We start from the raw sequence: 19962 nt of genomic DNA, 5'->3' as shown, positions 1-19962 counted from the left end.
CCCTGCACCCACCTGGGAGACCTGGAGGAAGCTCCCAGCTCCTAGCCTTGGATCAGCCCAGCTCCGGCCATTGCGCCCATTTAGGGAGTGAACTGGTGGATGGAAGACCTCTCTCTCCCTCTCTGCCTCCTCCTCTAACTCTGCCTTTCAAATAAATAAATCTTTTAAAAAAAGAAAATACTTCTAAAAATATTTATTTGAAAGTCAAAGAGATAGAGACATATATACACATAGACAGAGAGAGCTCCTATCTGCCAGTTCACTGCTCAAATGCCTTCAACAGCTGGGAGTGGCCCAGGCCAGAGTCAGTAGCCTGGAACTCAATACAAGTATCCCATGAGGTTAGCAGGACCATCACTACTGCCTTCCAAGGCCACAATATGCATTAGCAGGAAGGTGGAATTGAACCCAGACACTCCAATAAGGGACATGGGCGTCCCAAGTGGTGTCTTAACCATTACACCAAGTGCCACCTCCCTGAAATATACTTCTGGCAGGTAAATCCTCACAAATTTATAGAGAGAGCAAAGCAAGCCAGTTAGCAAGTGCAGCCAGCGACTGGAATCTGAGGAAGAGCCACATGGAGATGGAGAAGAGGAGGTGCTGGAATGAAGCAGGGCCAAATGGGGATTAAGGGCTAATGCTATAAAAGGCAAAATAAATACCCAAGGCAGGCTCTGTTAGGTCTTACAGAGATGACTTTTAAGTTCAACATTTTTGAAATACATTCAACTTGGAAATAAAAATATTTCAGGGTTGAAAAAACTGTATCTCTAAGACGACGATTCTCCTCTACAATATGTTGATGTACTTAGAGTTTTGGCCAAGGTAAGGGGTGCCCGACACTACAGCCATATTCATCCTGGCCATCAAAAGGATGATGTTGGTCACAGCCAGGGCACTCCTGTTCCCATGGACTTCAGAAGAACATTGGCATCATGGCAAAACAACAGCAATGCCAGTGCTCCCGTTGGGTATATGTCAAGGTGATTTAAACTTAGGCTGATCCTTGGAAACTAATCCATGGAGACTATGAGTTGTTATTGCCTGCTTTGCTTTGAATTTTTCTGCTGCTGATGGTGCCAATTTCCTGTCATAGGCATTCATCTTTTGTGGCCATCTAAAACCTTTGAACTCCTGTCCTTATCATTTTTCTTTCATAACAGCTTTATTAAGATGGAATTCACATAGCATACAATTCACCCTAAATATTCACAGAATTCTTGCAACCATTACCATAATCAATTTTAGGACATTTTTGTTACCACAAAGAAACTTCTGACCAAATAGCCATCAATGTCCCAAGCCTTCCACCAGCCTCTAGCACCAAGCAATCATCAATCTGTCAGTTTCCTGTCTCTCTAAATTTGCCTGATGCAGACTGCAAAAGGCTGAATCCCATCCCTTGAAATTCATAGATTGGTCTTCTAACTCCCACTACTGTAGAATGTGACTATATTTGGAGACAGGACTGTTAAAGGGGTAAGTAAGCAAACATGAGATCACTAGGATGGGCTGCGAGCCAACATGACTGCGTCCATGAAAGCAGCAGAGATTAGGACCCTGGCACAGGGGGAAGACACAAGGAGAAGCTGGCATCCGCAAGCCCAGGAGGGAGACCTTAGACTGATACCAGCTCTGGCTGAAAGGCCTGTGAGAGCATTTCAGGCGTGGAAAGCCAAGACTCTGTGGCAAACAATATCCTACACGGAGGATCTCTGTGAGATCCCAGAGGAAAGAATGGGCCATCAGGAAGGATGCACTCTTGTCTGAAGGGAGGAGAGAACTTCCACTTTGCTTATGGCCGAGTCCAAAAACCGATGGATTCTGTGGTCACAAGGCTTTCACAGCCTTGGCAGCACATGGCTAGAGGTGCAGGTAATCACTGATGTCATAAATAGGAGTGTTAATTGCTAAAGGAACAACCGAAGTCACTGTGCACTTAGCCCTCATGTAGGACCTCCGTCCTTAATGAGTAGTACTATGAGAATTAACTGCAAAACTGTTTCTCAAGCTGTTCTCTATGTTTGTGTGTGGGGGTGCAACCTGTTGAAATCTGCACTTCACAGAGTTGGTCCTCTGTATATAAAATCAAACTAAAAATGAACCATAATGAAGGAGGGGATGGGAGAGGAAGTAGGAGGTGAGATGGGAGGGTGGGTATAGGGGGAAGAACCACTATATTCCTACAGTTGTACCTATGAAAAATACATTCAGTAAATAAGCACTTTAAAAAAAAAGAATGATACCAGCCCTGCTGATGTCTTAAAGTCCAATTGCCAGCCTTCAGAACAGTGAGAGATTAAATTTCTGTTGTCTCTGCCACCCAGCCTGTGGTACTTTGTTAGGTTCTCCCTAGGAAACTGCTACGTGGATTTTTCCCTATCACTGAAATTGTACAGCAGCTTTCTTTCATCTTGTGTACTGTTTTCAAGTTTCATCTATGTTGTAGCATGTATCAGAACCTCATTCCTTCTTATGGCCAAATAATATTCCATTGTATAGCTACACACTCTTTTTTTATCTATTAATTAGTTGCTAGGCATTTATATTGTTTCCACTTTTTGTCTATTTCAAACAATGCTTCTATGAACAGTACTGTACAAGTCGTGTGTGGCCTTCTGTTTTCCGTTCTCTTGGGTATGTGCCTAAACATTGAATTCCTGGGTGGCGGGTAACTCTATGCTTAACCTCTTGTAGAACTGCCAGATTTTTCCCAAAGTGGATGCACCATGCTAGATTTCCAACATCAGTGCACGAGGAGTCATCTTTTCCTACATCCTCACCAATGCTTTTCTTATCTATTTGTCTTTTGATTACAGCCATCTTGGTGGGTACATAATAGCATTGCAATCTGCTTTTGAATTGCACTTGTTGATGGCTAATGATACTGAATATTTTCTACATGCTTAGTAGCCAGTTGTATATTTGGAGAAATGTCCATTCTGATCCTTTGCCAATTAAAAAAAATATTTTACTTTAAAGACAGAGAATGAGCAGGCAATTCAGGGAACTCCAATCTGCTGCTTTACTCCCAAAATGCTCGTATCGACTGGAGATGGGCCAGGCTGGGGCCAGGAGCCAAGAACTCAATCCAAGTCTCCCATGTGGATGGTAGGAACCCAGCCACCTGAGCCAACACCAGTGCCTCCTGGTGTCTGCATTAGCAGGAAGCTAGAATTGGAAACCAGAGCTAGGACTCAAACCAGGCACTGGGCTTACTGGTTTTGTGTTTCAGATACTGTCCAGTGACCAGAAGATGAGACCTCCTTTCCTATGCAGGAGAATGAACAATGCATTAGGAAAAAGGGAAGATGACAATAGTTCCTTAAGAGTTGCCAGACTAATACTAATGAGAATCAAGGGTGAGAGTTGTCCCCTCTCCAGGGGCCTAGACAGAACCCTAAGCCAGTTCTGTACACAAAGTTCTGAGAGTCACATACGATGAACGCATGACTTCTCAACAGCTTGCTATAACCTAGCTAAACTGGTCCAAATTCACTAGTTATTTGCCCAATACTGTTTTGACTTCATTAATTGGATGTTACATTTGGGAAACCACACTTTTGAATGATGGCATGTTCAAAAAAGCAAGACATTAAGGAGATTAAGAAGGTTTTTTTTCCTTTTCTTTTTTCTGCAAATGCAAGGCCACCAATGCTTATTCCAAATTTTAAATCTTTAGAGATCAAAAGTCCTGCTCAAGGATCAAGCATACCAAAGCCATAGAGAAACGTTAGTTTTGGCAAGATGAGCAAAGAGAAGTGGGAAGAAAGGAAGCAAACAAAATACAGAGAGGAAATTCTACCTTGACTTTCTTCACAGAAGTTTCATTAAACAACAACAAACATCAGCCTGCAGTCTTTTCATATCATCAAAAAAATAATTAAAAGAAAAATATTCAAAATGAGCGACTTCTGCAGGCTCCGCTGTTTTCCACGTGTGGAACTTGGAGGTTAGAGCGTCTTGCAGAATTTAATCCCTTTGGAAATCGAGAGAAGCGCCAAAGACATCCTCATAGCCTCAGGGGTCGGCATGGCCAGCGGTCTCCTTCTAGAGAAGAAACACACTGGTGCTATGTAAGAAAGACTGTTTCACGAGCTCAAATCCCATCCCTGAAACACGATGACTCAATACAGCGGCCTCTAGGAATGGCACCCACGGTTCGAGTCCCGGCTGCTCCACTTCCGATCCGGCTCTCTGCTATGGCCTGGGAAAGCAGTGGAAGATGGCCCAGGTCCTGCACCAGCGTGGGGGACCTGGAATAAGCTCCTGGCTTCAGATCGACGCAGCTCCAGCTGTTATGGCCAATTGGGGAGTGAACCAGTGGATGGAAGACCTCTCTCTCTCTCTCTCTCTCTCTCTTGCCTCTCCTTTTCTCTGTGTAAGTCTGACTTTCAAATAAATAAATATTTTTAAAAAATGGCATCCAATCCAATCTTCCAACAAGAGAGGATGTTACTCAGCTGTGTTTGCCTAACAGAGCAGAAACGTAAGTTCAAATTCCTCCCAAAAGTTGCTGATTTCTATTGACTTTTAAAAATGAAAACTTTTTGGCTTTATAGAATAATACCATTTGCAAAGTTGAATAAAACAGAAGAGTATTTCTTCCTTCCCTTACATATATATACATTCAGCAATGATCAAGACCAAGAATAGAGTAGAAAATCTCTCCCATTTCATACTCCTCCCACTCCGAAGCTACCGGCCTCAGAACTAGTTGTCCAGGTAAGTTGAATCCTATGCCATCTACAGCAGTAGTTCCTTTTGCTGGCGAGTAACAGAAGTTATATTTCTTTGGAAACGTTCCAAAAATCTGCCCTGGACAGCCAATTTAGGCCCTACTGCAGCATTTGGCTTGCACTCAAAGAATTAAATTCCACTACAGCCCCTGCTTGGGCACGTCTGAATTTACGGCTCATTTCTCGGCTTGCTCCATGCTCCATGGGACTGACCTGAGTATGTTTCACTCTCACCAAGAGAAACTCTACTCCAGGTCACAAGAATCAATAAAAGCCCTGTACTCCATCTGGCTGCAAAGTTAGAGAACAAGGTGAGAAACGGTCCCTGCGTTGAGAAAAAGAAATCGAGTACACGTACAGATGCTCGTCCACATACAGGCGGGGGCGCACCCTTCCGCAAGGACAGCCAGGCTCGCCAGGACTGCAGGAGGTGATCTGCTGTCCTGAACATAAGAAAGTTGTTTCCTTTACCTACTCTCCCCCCATCAAAAGTGAAGGAAGATGAACAAAATTAACATGAATGAAATCTAAGGGTGTCATGCAGAGCCAATAAGTTTCATCTTTGGGGGCCAGCGCTGTGGCGCAGTGGGTTAAAGCCCTGGCCTGAAGTGCTTGCATCCCATATGGCACCAGTTCTAGTCCTGGCTGCTCTACTTCTGATCCAGCTCTCTGCTATGGCCTGAGAAAGCAGTAAAAGATGGCCCAAGTCCTTGGGCCCCTGCACCCACGTGGGAGACCCAGAAGAAGCTCCTGGCTCCTGGCTTTGGATGGGCACAGCTCTGGCTGTAGAGGCCATATGGGGAGTGACCCAGCAGATGGAAGATCTCTGTCTCCACCTTTCTCTGTAACTCTGTCTTTCAAATAAATAAAATAAATCTTTAAAAAAAAACCTTTCATATTTTGCTGAAATTTGAAGCTCTAATGAGCTTGGAAGCTAATTAGAGAAAACACATAGACATATGGGGGTGTTTCAGAAAGTTTGTGAGAAAAATGGAATTAAAAGATGCATTTCTTTTGGTGCAAACATAATTTTGAAATCCATGCACATTTCCCGTGAGCTTCTGGAAGATGCTTTGTACCTTACAGCACATCCAGAGAGGGCAAGGAAAGAGCATGGCAATTTTTTTTTTTTCAGGAGCCAGGAGCCAAGTGCTTTTTTTCCTGGTCTCCCATGGGGTGCAGGGCCCAAGCACCTGGGCCATCCTCCACTGCACTCCCTGGCCACAGCAGAGAGCTGGCCTGGAAGAGGGGTAACTGGGACAGAATCCGGCGCCCCGACCGGGACTAGAACCCGGTGTGCCGGCGCCGCAAGGCGGAGGATTATCCTAGTGAGCCGTGGCGCCGGCTGCATGGAAATTCTTTAAAAGATTATTTATTTGCAAGGCAAAGTGTGCATGTGTGTGTGTAAGAGAGAGAGAGAGAAAGTGTGTGCATGCAGGGTGTGTGGGTATTTTATATGACTGTCCCAGGAAGTAAGGAATGCAATCGAGGTGTTGGAAACAAGTACGAAGAGATCCTCACTTTACATCCAACTTGCCTGGTGGATTCTCTGTGCTTACAGAGTAATCTCCATTCACGCACACACAGACAGACATTTGTGAGGCTACAGTTTGCATATTCTTATAGACGATTTCCAAAAGCCCACACACATCCATCACATCTGAGCCCATAGCTGCATTTTAATGAGGTGAAGACCAACTTGACTCTTCACTAATTTGACACCTTCTGATTTGCTTGACCCCTGGATTCCATCTCTAGGTCTCTGCACGCATTTGGGTTTATTTGATGGGTTTATTTTTGTTGTTGCTTTTCTAAGCCTCTGTCTTCCCTCTGATCGTCTAAAACCTATAATGTGTAATTTGGTAAAAATCAGAATACTGGTCAGAGAAGATGAAGTTGTGAAAACTGAAACCTAAGGAGGCCAGAAGGGTTGTGCCTAACCCCCTCCGGGTCAGGTCAGGCCAGCCCCTGGCATGGGAGCCTGTTGGCTTCTAGGCCCCAGGGGACAGTAATGCTTGTTCTGTCTGGCTGGCCACCTGACTCAGGGGCTTTCGCTATACCTGCATGCCACCCTCGGAATCCGTGCTGTTTGACTTTCGGGAGTCTTGCAGCTTGTAGGATTGATGTGTCTACAGAAAGGGCCACATCCCACACGCCTTTGTCTGGGGCTTCTGGTACACTTCCGAAGTTGCTGGCAGCACTGGAATGTCTCAGAGATAAGCAGACTTGCACCCACCTCAGACATATCACAAGAAGCCAGGAGCCAGAGAAGGAAGTGTGTTTAGAAGTGCCCCCCAAAGCCTGGGTTAGTCAGCTGACTTTGAGCAAAAGGGTGAAGTCTCCCAAATGTGACATTTGTTCTGTAACACTCATCGAGCAACCGCTGTGTGCCAAGCACAATCAAAAGCCACAGGGAAGTGTTTGTTAACAGGAAACAAGAACATACAGGGTTCAGTGGGAGATAGTGTCTTAACAATTCAAATATCAGACACTACCAAGTCCCCCCTCTCAGAAGGATCCCCTTCTCCCAACAAACAGATCCCCACCACATCTCTGTTCTTTGAAGATGGAATCTGTGTTTCTCCCAGTTCCTCCTCTATCTTTAGCATTCACATTCCTTGAAGACTTTGAAGTATCTATTGGCTGGGGGAAAGAAATTTATTGACTTATCACTTACATATTCGGTGTTACCCTTTTTCAAAGACATTTGTGTCTAAAAAGGGGCAAAAGGATCTTATCTCTAGTAACAGAAAGATTCTAATATTATTTTAATCTTTGTTTCTGTGAAAATGACTTTTCTTGTTTCATAACACTATACAAAGTAATTAATGATAGCATATAGATATGGATAGGAAAGTAAGAACATTCTAGTGTTTTATACAAGATTAGATTTCCAAAAGTAACGAAGGACATGGACCAGGTTCTCTGGCTCCAAAGCAGGGGCCTTCCCAGCCCACCACACTGTCCAGGGCCACCCCTTTGTTCGAGTCCTTAAGGCTATCAGCTGGCTTGAATGAGGGTGGACATGGAGTTCAATAGGGGAACTTCCATAACTTGAACAGGTGCACTGGGAATATAATTTTGGTCTTCCTCAGTGATCTGCCAAAAGTATTTCTCCTTCAGTTTTCCTCTGAGCCCAGTGTATTTAAGCTCCCATCTAAAATTTTGAGGTGTTGGAGAGGAAAGTTATAATGGTTTATGGAGTCATGCCAACGTCGCCTTGGTTCTTGGGCATTGCTTCTGGATCAGCCTGTCAGCTCAGTCCTCATTGTTGAAAACTCCTCCCAGGGGTATGTCAGGGAGCAACACCCCTACCCTGGCAGCCTTGGCCCAGCCTTGGCCATAAAAAGGGATTTCATATCATTAACGACTTCCCTTTCACAGTTCATTAGCATGCAATGTCTTGGCAGCTGAAATGACAAAGGGAACTCCCTCCTTACTAGGGATTTTACTGGAAAAGACAGAAAACACCCATCGTAAAGGCAGCCACAGTGCAGCTGTTTTTGCTGCTTTTATTTGGGGCTCTACCTCAACAGCATATGAGAGGCTAGAAAATGCTTGTAGCCCTGGTCACCTGGCAACCAGATGGCAAGTTGGATTTAGCATCACATGGTAAGTCTAGTGGACAGACTGGATGAATTTAGATGCCTACCTTTATTTGCATTTTTGAAAGTCTCTGTTACCATGGCTGAGCTGGAGAAGGTGGGGTAAGCTGATGATGGACTTCAAAAGGTCCCAGTGAAATGCAGTGTATATGCATGTATATACACACATATGAAGACAGATACACACGTGCATATATGTGCTAACATATGTACATATATCAAAGGTACTTCAGAAAGCTTGTGAGAAGTGAAATTAAAAGACAGTTTTATTTTGGTGCAAAAACTTTGAAAATCAAGCATATAAGGGACTTGAAAAAGTTCATGGAAAATGCTTATTATGAAAATCTATGCATGGATTTCAAATTGTCTTGGCACCAAAAGAAATTTATCTTTTAATTCTGTTTTCCATAAACTTCTTGAAGTCCCCTCATACATATAAAATATAAAGACATTTTTAAAAACTCAACATTTGTTTCCTTTCTTCTTCCAAAGAGGATGAATGACGTAGTTGTATAAGCCCCCAAGCAAGCTGCATTTGAGGTTAGGTCTTGAAGTTTGATTGACTTTTCTAGAAGAATTGTATATTAATTATTTCACAAGTTAGGGCCCGGAAAAGCCAGGAGTTGAAAACAATAGTTCAAGATCATTTGAAATGTTTGCTTCCTAACAAGACAGAGTGAGAGCCCTGTTGACTAATTGAATATTTCTACTGATACCTAAGGCAGCATCCATACTCATACTGCATATGAATAAATTCAGGCACATTAAACTTGCAGGTTGATTTTTCCTTCTGCTTTGGGCCTGTAGGCATAACCACCATCAGTAAGCAGCATTGACTTCAGCCCCACCTCTGCCTACTTACCAAAGAGAACTGGAAGAATAGGGGTGAAGAAGGTTCGATAAAGAATTTAGTCTCTGCTGTTTGCCAGGATTGTGGCAAGTACCCTCCAAGATGTCTCACAGTGACCCCTGGTTTAGTAGTCACATCCTCGTATATTTTTCTCACCTTGTTATGTGCGGAAATAGACTTACTTCTAAAAAATAGAAGTGATACAATTATTCTTAAGTGCTGAAACTTAACTGAAAATTGATCACTGTTAAATATAAGAGTGGGAATAAGAGAGGGAAGAGATGTGCAATTCGGGACATGTTCAAGCTGACTTACCTCAAACGGTAGAGTTAGAAACATACCAGGGGATTCCAATTCAATCCCATCAAAGTGGCATATACCAATGCCATCTCACTAGTCCCAGTGATCAATTTCTGTTCACAATTGATCATAATGATAGGACTAAGAACGAAAGGGATCATATAAACAAGAATAGTGTCTTCAAATACTAGCTGATAGAATGAAAAAGGGAGAGAATGATTCAACATGGGAAGTGAGATACACAGCAGACCCATAGAATGGCAGATGTCCTAAACAGCACTCTGGCCTCAGAATCAGCCCTTAAGGCATGCGGATCCGGCTGAAAAGCCCATGAGAGTATTTCAGGCATGGAAAGCCAAGACACTCTGGGGGAAAAAAAAAAACCTAAATGAAAGATCTCCGCGAGTGAGATCCAAGTGGAAAGAACGGGTCATCAAAGAAGGAGGTACCTTTCTCTGAAGGGAGGAGAGAACTTCCACTTTGACCATGGCCTTGTCTAAATATGATCAGAGTCAGTGAACTCAGGGGGCTTCCATAGCCTTGGTAGCTCATGACAAGAGCCTAGGGTGATTACTGAGGCCATAAACAAGAGTGTCAATTTGTTAAGTCAACAACAGGAGTCACTGTGCACTTACTCCTCATGTAGGATCTCTGTCCTTAGTGTGCTGTACATTGTGATTTAATGCTATAACTAGTACTCAAACAGTATTTTTCACTTTATGTTTCTGTGTGGGTGCAAACTGTTGAAATCTTTACTTAATGTATGCTACACTGATCTTCTGTATATAAAGAGAATCGAAAATGAATCTTGATGTGAATGGAAGGGGAGAGGGAGTGGGAAAGGGGAGGGTTGTGGGTGGGAGGGACGTTATGGGGGGGGAAGCCATTGTAATCCATAAGCTGTACTTTGGAAATTTATATTCATTAAATAAAAGTTAAAAAAAAGAAAAAAAAATAGAAGTGATAGGGTATCACTTCCAAGATTAATCAAATCAAAGGTTGTAGCTTCCATCCTGGGTGCGTGTTCTCTTGCTCACTCACTTTCTTGCCTTTCTGCTTTCATTGTCTCTCTCTCTCTCTCTGATGACTCATTTAGTGGGAAGTCACCTGCCACCATATTGTGAGTTAGGCCAGTGAGAAGGATGGAGACCTGCCAATAACTCCATAAGTGAGCCTGGAGGCAGATTTCCTTTCTCTTCTTCCCTCTCTCTGGTCTTCAGATGAGGCGACAGCCCTGGCCCAAACAGCTTGCTTACAACCTCAAGAGACACCTTGACCCAGAAGTACACATTTAAGCTATGTCCAGACTATTGATCCACAGAAACTGTGAGATAATATTTTTCCAAAACCACAAAGTCTTGGGCATCACTTGTTAAATAGTAAGAAATAACCAATAGAAGCAGCAATGGGAGAAAAGTGATTCTTCCATTAACTACTGAGTAGGTGAACCCTGTGATTACAGGACACAGGGACAATATACTTATGTCATAACATGGATTTTGAAAAATTTTTCTAACTTTAATAGTGGAATCACTGTATGTAATTCATTGTGCATGTAGGGATCTCACCAGACACAGTCTACCTCTGGCTATAATGATTTAAATGCAATCATGCCCAGAGTACTTATACAAATACAGAGGTCAGGACTCCCCCCAAGACTTACTAAAACAATCTTTTGGGGTGGGATCTGAATCTTTTTAGAAAAATCATCCTGATAATTTTAATGTTGAGTTCAATTTGGCAACTACTGGGAAAAATAATCCTGCCAGGTATCTTCTATACTGGGTTTTACGGTTTCCTGTGTTCATGGCATTTCCTATCTAGCACAGGAGATTCATTTTGGAAATTGAGGCCCAGAAGGGAGTTTAGTATACTTGAGTGTTCTAAATGAAGGTGTGGTGTCAGCAACTTGCAGGACTGTGAGATTGAGCAATAGCCTTAAACATACTTGAAACCTTAAATAAATCCAATCTAAGTGCTAATGGACTCTAGCATAGTTCCATGAATGGTTTGTTTTCTAGGAACTCAGACAAGCAACCAAGTGTTGCTCAAGCTGAATGTTTTCAGAGACATCATGGTATGGGGAAGGAGACATTGGATTATTTCAGAAAAACTGGGCTTAGGTGTTGGCTCCTCTGCTCGGCAGCTGTGAGACCCTAAGACGACCCTAAGTCTATTTCCTTCCAGGCTACTTTGAATGGATTTACATGCACATCTTCAGATGATAGCAATCGTGCCACTACATAAGTCTTTCGTCTTGCTTTTTTCATTTAACATTTGCTTCTGAACATCTCCTCATGAAACTGAAAGTTCTTCAAAAACATCATTTTTAGGTCTCCATAATACTCCTAATGTAGATTTCCCATAACTATTTTTGTATAGTTTATTAGTTAGATCATTTCCAAGCACTCGCCATTATAAAAAACATTGTTAAAAAACACCATTGCCTGGGGCTGGCACTGTGGTGTAGCAGGTAAAGCCACCACCTGCAGTGCTGGCATCCCATGGGTGCCAGTTCGAATCCACTTTCGATCCAGCTCTCTGCCATGGCCTGAGAAAGCAGTAGAAGATGGCCCAAGTTTTTGGGCACCTGCCCCTGCGTAAGAAACCCAGAAGAAGCTCCTGGCTCCTGGCTCCAGATCAGCCCAGCTCCAGCTGTTGCAGCCATTTGGGGAGTGAATCAGCAGATAGAACTTTTACTCTCTCTTTCTGCATATCTGTAACTCTGCCTTTCAAATAAATCTTAAACATTGCCTATGAAATTTGTCCATAAATTCCTTAGAAGGAAACCTAAGCAAACAAAAATCACTGTGTCCAACATATGAACAATTCTCAGGTGTATGACATACACAGCAAATTGCTTTTCAGAAAGACTTAATGTGTACACCCTCCAGCAAAAAGAAAATTTCCCTCTCAATGCAGCTTTACCTAAGATACTATCTACCTTTAAAATCTTGATGGTATATATGGCCTTGTTAGTATATTGGTCAAAATTAGCGTTTTTTAAATTGTGTACTTTTTATCATACTAGTAAATTCAAGTAGTTTTCATACATTTGATGCTGAGACTCCTCATTGGTAAAACTGAAATAATAATCCCTACTATCTCAAAGGGATATTGGGAAAATTTATGAAATGATGATTGTGAATATACTTTAAAAGTGCAATTATATGGTGTCTTTAATGACACAATGCTTATGGTCTCAATTAAGCTGATCACTTTTTGACAATCTCCCTTGGGGCTATAGAATCAAGGGCAAATCCACCTTGTCCTCATTCACCCCATATAATTCCATGTTTCATAATCAGAGTGCAGTAGCATTAAGAGCTTTAGGGAAGGAACACTAGAATGACCATGTTACTCTCAATGACAGAAGATGCTGGGCACGGGATGACTTTGATCAATTTTGTCGTAGTTTGGGGCCCGAGTTACTCAACAGTCTCTTCTTTCTCCAAAGCTACTTCCTTCCCCTTTGCTGGCCATGTTCATTGATAGCTCATAGCAACCATCGGCTCTCTTACAGCAGAGACCAAAACCTTGTCCCCTTCTACATACTCTGGGAACAGACCTGGCCCCATCTAGAAGCTGCTTTGTTCCAATGCATGGTAAAATGGCAAACACCCAGAGAAGGCCAAAATTTCCAGCATTTCTATATTCCATGGATGACTTACATGTCAGTGCCCATTCAACTTGATTCTCTTATTTGAAGAGAAAAATTAAATAGAAACTAAAATGATGATAAAGGCCTGAAAACACAGGGAAATTTTCCCAACAAGCTCAATGTAAGGCCTTCAAGATATTAAATAACATGTGGTTTTCAAAGGAAAAATATGGTGGATTTAAGCATAATCAATGTTTGGTCAGACTATAACGTCAGTATCAGAAGCCTGGAATTAATCCCTCCACTTTTCCCAAGAACTCTGTTCTGTGTCTGGAGGGCTGCAAAGGAATGCAAGTTGCTAGGGTAGAATCTGTTCTTTCTTATTTATAATTAAAAAAAAAAAAGAATGTATATTTGGGCACCCCTTGTACTAGTGCCCATAAACCCATAGTCAGGAATTTTGCCTTTTCAGCTCTAAACAAACTACTTTTTTCTCCAAATTTATGGAAGAACTTTAAAGACATTTTGTATACATAATTATGTAGTCTGTGCTTTAATTCAATGGATGTTTTGGCTGAGTATAGACTGCAAAGCTAGACATTTGGGGTTCAGTTTCCTTTGGTGTACCTTTTCCAGATATTACTTCATTTTATTTATACAATCTCATGGTGTCTCTGTAAACGTGCCTTTTAAATTACTGTCTTCTGAAATCTCATGCATTAAGTAGTGGTTGCAGAGGAAAGAAACAAATTCAGTTTCTGGTGGACAGGCATCTGGAGTAGCCTGTTAAACTCTGCTTGGAGTGCCCACATCCCCTATTGGACAGCCTGGGTTCAAATCCTAGATCCACTCGGATTCCAGTTGCCTGCTAATACCCTTCCTGGGGGGCAGCAGGTGAAGGCTCAAGTCTTGGATCCCTGCCACTCATGTGGGAGACCCAGCGGAATCCTGGGCTCTGGCATTGGCTTGGGCCAACCCTGGTCATTGTGGATATTTGAGAACTGAGAAGTGAAATAGTAAGTGGGGGAGATCCCCCCCTCTCCCCACCAATCCCTCTCCCCCTCTGCCCCCTCTCCCCCTTTACCCCCCTCCGGATTTCCCTTTCAAATACAAAAAAATGAGCACTTTTAAAAAAAAACAAATCAGCTTTGAACCCCTTTCAATGAGAGAGCCATCGTTTTGCCTGGGAAGGTGGCTTGGCTATTGCTGCCTTCTTTCTTATGGCCAGAATTATAGGATGCATCACCTGCAACCTCCTAGATGTAAGGGAAACCTGTATGCTCTGTCCCACTTACCACCCGGGTTTGCAGAACTGGAGAAGCTTTGGTCAGGGTGGCCCTGGGCTTACCATCATGCAACATTCCCCCAACTCTTGGCTGATTTGGAACAACCATGACAACTGAAAACTGGGGGGCACCACAGATAAGTCACCACAGAGCAGAAGCCACTAAGTAACTCCCCACTGGGAAACAGCCAATCCTGGCCTTCATGTCCCACGTGTGGGAACACCACGTTCTTTGGGATGAACTCAAGGAGACACCCAGCACTCTTTGCTTACAAGTTCTCCAGCCTGTGCCAGGCATGGAACATTGCTTCTTCTCATCTCATCAGTAGACATACCATTAACAGTAAATAATAAAGACAGTTCATGTGATATTACTAAATGTCAGACACTGAGACACTGAGGATGAGATAAGATGCAATGCCTCTATGAGGTCGGTGTGTCGTTATTCCATTTTATAGGTCAGGAGATTGATCAGAGAGGGTTAAAAAAAAAAAAAAAGTCGACCAAGCACTTGCCTTGGAAAGGCTCAGCTAAAATTCAGATACAGGCAGTCAGATCCCAGCGTCCCTTAACTGAACACAAAGTATGTGCCAAACATGGTGCTATGAGCTGGGGGCCGGTTAATTCACTCTTCAGAACAACTCCATGCGGCACATAACACAGCTATCTTGATTTTACGGATGGAGGACAACCAGATGCCCCGATTTTATGGATGATCGTATAGATAAGAAAGGGGATTTTACCCCTTTTCCTACTAAAAATAAGCATAAGGAATCAAAGTATCTCATGTCACACAGTTTGTAAAATAGAACCAGGCTTCGAACCCAGAAAGTCTGATTCCTGAGTTTGATTCCTGAGTTCACGTTCATAACCTTGGTGGTGCAGTAGCTCATCAGCATGAGAGCCACTTTTCATGAACAGTTGGACCAAATCAGTTATGGCGAGCGCTCATCCTACCAACAGTAAGAATAATTAGCCAACACGGATTCCATCACGCACTGTAATAAGCACAAATGTTCTCATTCCCCAACTATCCTGGAGGGGAATGATTACGGTTGCCATTGTTTTGGGGAAACATGCTCAGAAGTACACAGCCCAGTGCCAAAGTCACCCGCTCACTCACCTACCAGGTGTGCACTCCGGGTGCCTCTGGGAACACAGGAGGGCGCTTGCGGGTTTCCAAGACAACCAAATTCCGGGTTGGAAGATGCTCAGCCCAAGCCGTGGGCCTGACAGGAAGACATCGGCAGCTGCAATTGTTTGCTCTAATCTCTGATGTCTTTGGTACCCAGGTCTAGTCATGAGCGCAAACACGCGTAGAGTGAGGAACCTGACTAGGGCTGGCCCTGCCACCAGTTTTCGCGGGTACTTTGGTCAGCTGCTGTGCCTGGCTCAGCCTCCATGCCCACGAGCAAAATGCTCTTGGAGCCCGTCTGAGATTTAAAGCATCTGGAGCTCACCACGACCTCAGGTGTGATTTCTTCTTAGCAGACACCCGACCCTGCTGCACTTGCTAGGGCCGTCGTGGAAGCACTTGCTGAGCAGGCGCAGGGCGCAGGCCTGCTGGGAGCCAGCCACCCCCACCCCGGGGACAGTCCTGGGCAGGGGGCTTTCCTTTGAGGGGACCGATTGGAGCGTAAATAACTGAGCAAGGTCACTCGGGTGCTAAGTGCTGTGTGTTTTCCTGCAGCTGCCATAACAAATTGCCCAAAACTGGGTGGTTTAAAGCAACAGAAAATAGCTCTCACAGTTCTGTAGTCCAGGAAGAAACCCAGCATCCAGGCGTCGGCACGGTAGTACGCCCTCCAAAGGCTCGGGGGCGGAGGGCGGGAGGAATCCCTCCGCGCCTCTTCCGGCTTCTGGGGTCTCCAGGCGTTGCGGGGGCTGGTAGCAGCCTCACTCCGCTCTCCGCCTCCATCCTCAACAGTCTTCTCCTTTGGTGTTTTCTCCTCCCCTGTCTCTTATCAAGACACTTGTTGGAAACTGGGACCCACCTGGTAGCCCAGGAGGCTCTCATCTCAGAGATCCTTAATGAAGGATATCCGCAAAGGTGCTTTTCCCTAACACGCTCACACCCCCAGGTTCCCGGCATTTGCAGAAACACGTGTGTTGGGGCGGGGGCAGGCAGCACCATTTAATCCCCTATAGCTGAGCAGATGGTGAACCAAAAACTTACTTCTCACAGGTGCCTGCAAAATGCCTGTGATTATCTGAGCTCTTCACACACCACCCCGGAGCTGAACGGCTCCATTTTCAGTGTTGATCTTCTATTCGTGTTCCAGAAGGTCAGCACAGGAAGTCTGCACCACCCCACACGTCCACCGACAGAAGGAACCAGCAACGCCCAATCAGGCTGCGTTTTAAAGAGGACTGAGTGGATGGGGCTGGTGCTGTGGTGCAGCAGGTTGAAGCCCTGGCCTGAAGCGCCGGCATCCCATATGGGTGCCAGTTCTAGTCCTGGCTGCTCCACTTCTGATCCAGCTCTCTGCTGTGGCCTGGGAAAGCAGTAGAAGATGACCCAAGTCCTTAGGCCCTGCACCGTGTGGGAGACCCAGAAGAAGCTCCTGGCTCCTGGCTTCAAATTGGCACAGGTCCGGCCATTGCAGCCATCTGGGGAGTGAGCCAGTGGATGGAAGACCTCTCTCTCTCTCTCTCTCTACCTCACTCTGTAACTCTCTTTCAAATAAATTAAATAAATCTTTAAAAAAATCTTAAAGAAAAAGAGGGTTGAGTGGCACTTTGCAAATATTTGTATATTCTTTTTTATTTATTTTTAACTTTTATTTAATGAATATAAACTTCCAAAGTACAGCTTATGGATTACAATGGCTTCCCCCCCATAACGTCCCTCCCACCCGCAACCCTCCCGTTTCCCACTCCCTCTCCCCTTCCATTCATATCAATATTTTCAAAATGTTGAATGTAAGTGTAAAACCTCATCGCCTTCAAACCACAGATGGAAACACTGTGGCTGAATTATTCTACATACTGTGAAATCCTGACAGGAGCCCAGATACAGGTGCAGGTCATGACCCCGATGCTGGCAGTGTTGGGAGTTCCACCACAGTTCTTTCTTGATGAAGGAAAACAGATGATTTATCTGTGTTTATCTGAAAGGCAGAGAGAGAGAAGCAGAGACAGAGATCTTCCATCCCCTGCTTCACTCCCCAAAAACCTACAACAGTCACAATGGAACCAAGCTGAAGCCAGGAGCCAGGGACTCAATCCAGGTCTACTATGTGGGTGGCAGGGACCCAGCCACTTGAGCCATCACCTATTGCTTCCCAAGGTGTGTATTAGCTGGAAGCTAGAACCAGGAGTGGAACCCAGACTTGAACCCAGTCATTCCCATACAAGATAGAAGTGTCCCAACTAACGTTTTAATCACTGCACCAGATACCAGCCCTGCAAACAGATTATGAAGTGAAATTTAGGTGTAGAAAACATCAAGCTGTGAAAAATCAATATTGTCATTTAAAGAGTGTTTTTTCTTCAGTGGTAAGTGAGGAGCCCAGGCACACCACTCACTGCATCACATGTGGTTGGAAACAACTGAAAACTCAGCTTGCAACAACACTAAGATTTGAGGACAAAAAGACTGCCAGAGCTCCAAGTGCCATTTGGAACAATGCAGAGACAGTAAACAATGCCAAACTCAGAGGAGCAATAGGAAGGCTCTTCCGTCATTCGCCTTTGTTCAATACCATAGGGAAACGACCCACACTCAGGTGACCCTACCGGAGTCCAAGTCCCCAAGCAGTGCTCTTCTCTCCCTTCTGTTCAGCTCGGAGTTTTGCAAGTTGTCAGGAAATCCTTCGCCCTGGTGGGTGGGGCCAAGGTGCTTTTCAACTGAAAGCCAGGGAATGCCTACAGGCGGATTCTGAGGCCCTTCGCCACCTGAGTGGACAGCTGGGCTCCTCTTTTCCCTGCTGTGACATTGTTTGGTGTCTGAGCCCTCTGGGAGAGCTCAGTCCATTAGCAGAAATTTCATGCCCTCAGCAATTTCAATTAGCTAAGAGCATGGCGTGGAACAAGGCGCTGGTAGCACAAACAGGTCACGGGGAAACCCCCTGGACAAGGCATTTCCAGAAGAGGCACCCACTTTGCCCGATACCCAGAGCAGCTGGATGAAGAAGCTAGAAGCCCAGCCAGGCAATGAAAGAACAAGGAGTGAATGCGTGACAAACTGTTGACTCTTATGTAACTGAGGCTTGACGGCACGAACAAGCATGTAGTGATTACACTGACTAGCGTCAGCCTTTTACCAGCTCCCCTGAAGCCTGCCGACAACACTGGCCCGTGTTATAATGAGGGCCTTCTGATAACACGCTCCTTTGGATGCAGTCCAAGAGAGACACGTGTCCTGTGGAATTCCGCACTGTAACCAGCCCTGCTTCAGAGAGATTCCAGAATCGTGATGATATGACTTATTTAGGCTGAAGGTTATCTGCTCCTCCTCCTCCTCCAGACCCCTGTACGCCAGGAGAGGGGCACCTTGTCCGTGTCAGATGACAAGGCCTGGTTCCCTCTGCTCTAATGAGCTTTTCATGTCATACAGACCCTGAAAGCCTCTTGGCCTCTCCTGAGGACAGAAAGCATAAACTTTTGACATGGCAGTGGGGACAGCTGAAGCTGCTCGTGCCTGTGCTGTTCTTGGAGGCTCTTGGGGAAATGGCCAAAAAGCTCTCCCTAGCTATTGCTTCCTGAAATTCTGATTGTCACTTGTGGATAGAAACATGTGGATTACAAATGGTTTCCATGTAGGCAGGCAGATAGGATAAAATCAATTAGATTTTGTTCGGTGATTATTATTTCAAGAAAAAGCAAATACATTATGGTTAAGATTGCAGTACAGAGCCGGCGCCGTGGCTCAATAGGCTAATCCTCCACCTTGCGGCGCCGGCACACCGGGTTCTAGTCCCGGTTGGGGCGCCGGATTCTGTCCCGGTTGCCCCTCTTCCAGGCCAGCTCTCTGCTATGGCCAGGGAGTGCAGTGGAGGATGGCCCAGGTGCTTGGGCCCTGCACCCCATGGGAGACCAGGAAAAGCACCTGGCTCCTGGCTCCTGCCAGGATCAGCGCGGTGCGCCGGCTGCAGCGGCGGCCATTGGAGGGTGAACCAACGGCAAAGGAAGACCTTTCTCTCTGTCTCTCTCTCTCACTGTCCACTCTGCCTGTCAAAAAAAAAAAAAAAAAAAAAAAAAAAAAAAAAAAAAAAAAAAAGATTGCAGTACAATTGTGCAAGGGTATAGTTGGGGAATTTGTGTTTCTTTTGTTATGTGAAGAAACAACGAAGGACAAATGATATTTTAAAGGGAACTGGTGGGATTTATTTAAGAAGACAATACATACCTCTGGGGTCCAGAGCTGTGGCGTAGCAGGTAAAGCTGCCGCCTACAGCACTGGCATCCCATATGGGTGCCAGTTTGAGTCCCGGCTGCTCCACTTCTGATCCAGCTCTCTGCTATGGCCTGGGAAAGCAGTAGAAGATGGTCCAAGAAGAAGCTCCTGGCTCCTGGCTTTGGATAGGCACAGCTCTGGCCATTGTGGCCAATTGGAGAGTGAGCCAGTGGATGGAAGA

The 19962-nt window shown here is 44.7% G+C and overlaps 1 long non-coding RNA gene across 1 annotated transcript in view; it reads right to left on the bottom strand.

The window, feature by feature from the left end:
- LOC138848641 (uncharacterized) overlaps positions 1-16913 on the bottom strand; it is an 84433-nt gene extending 67520 nt beyond the window's left edge. The window contains exon 1 of the long non-coding RNA XR_011386698.1: positions 15507-16913. This is a non-coding gene — a long non-coding RNA (uncharacterized lncRNA). The remainder of the gene's footprint in view (positions 1-15506) is intronic.
- Positions 16914-19962: the final 3049 nt, after the last annotated feature.

The sequence above is a fragment of the Oryctolagus cuniculus genome, chromosome 2 (genome assembly GCF_964237555.1).
Source record: "Oryctolagus cuniculus chromosome 2, mOryCun1.1, whole genome shotgun sequence".
NCBI lineage: Eukaryota > Metazoa > Chordata > Mammalia > Lagomorpha > Leporidae > Oryctolagus > Oryctolagus cuniculus.
This window is presented reverse-complemented; position numbering and strand designations above follow the sequence as displayed.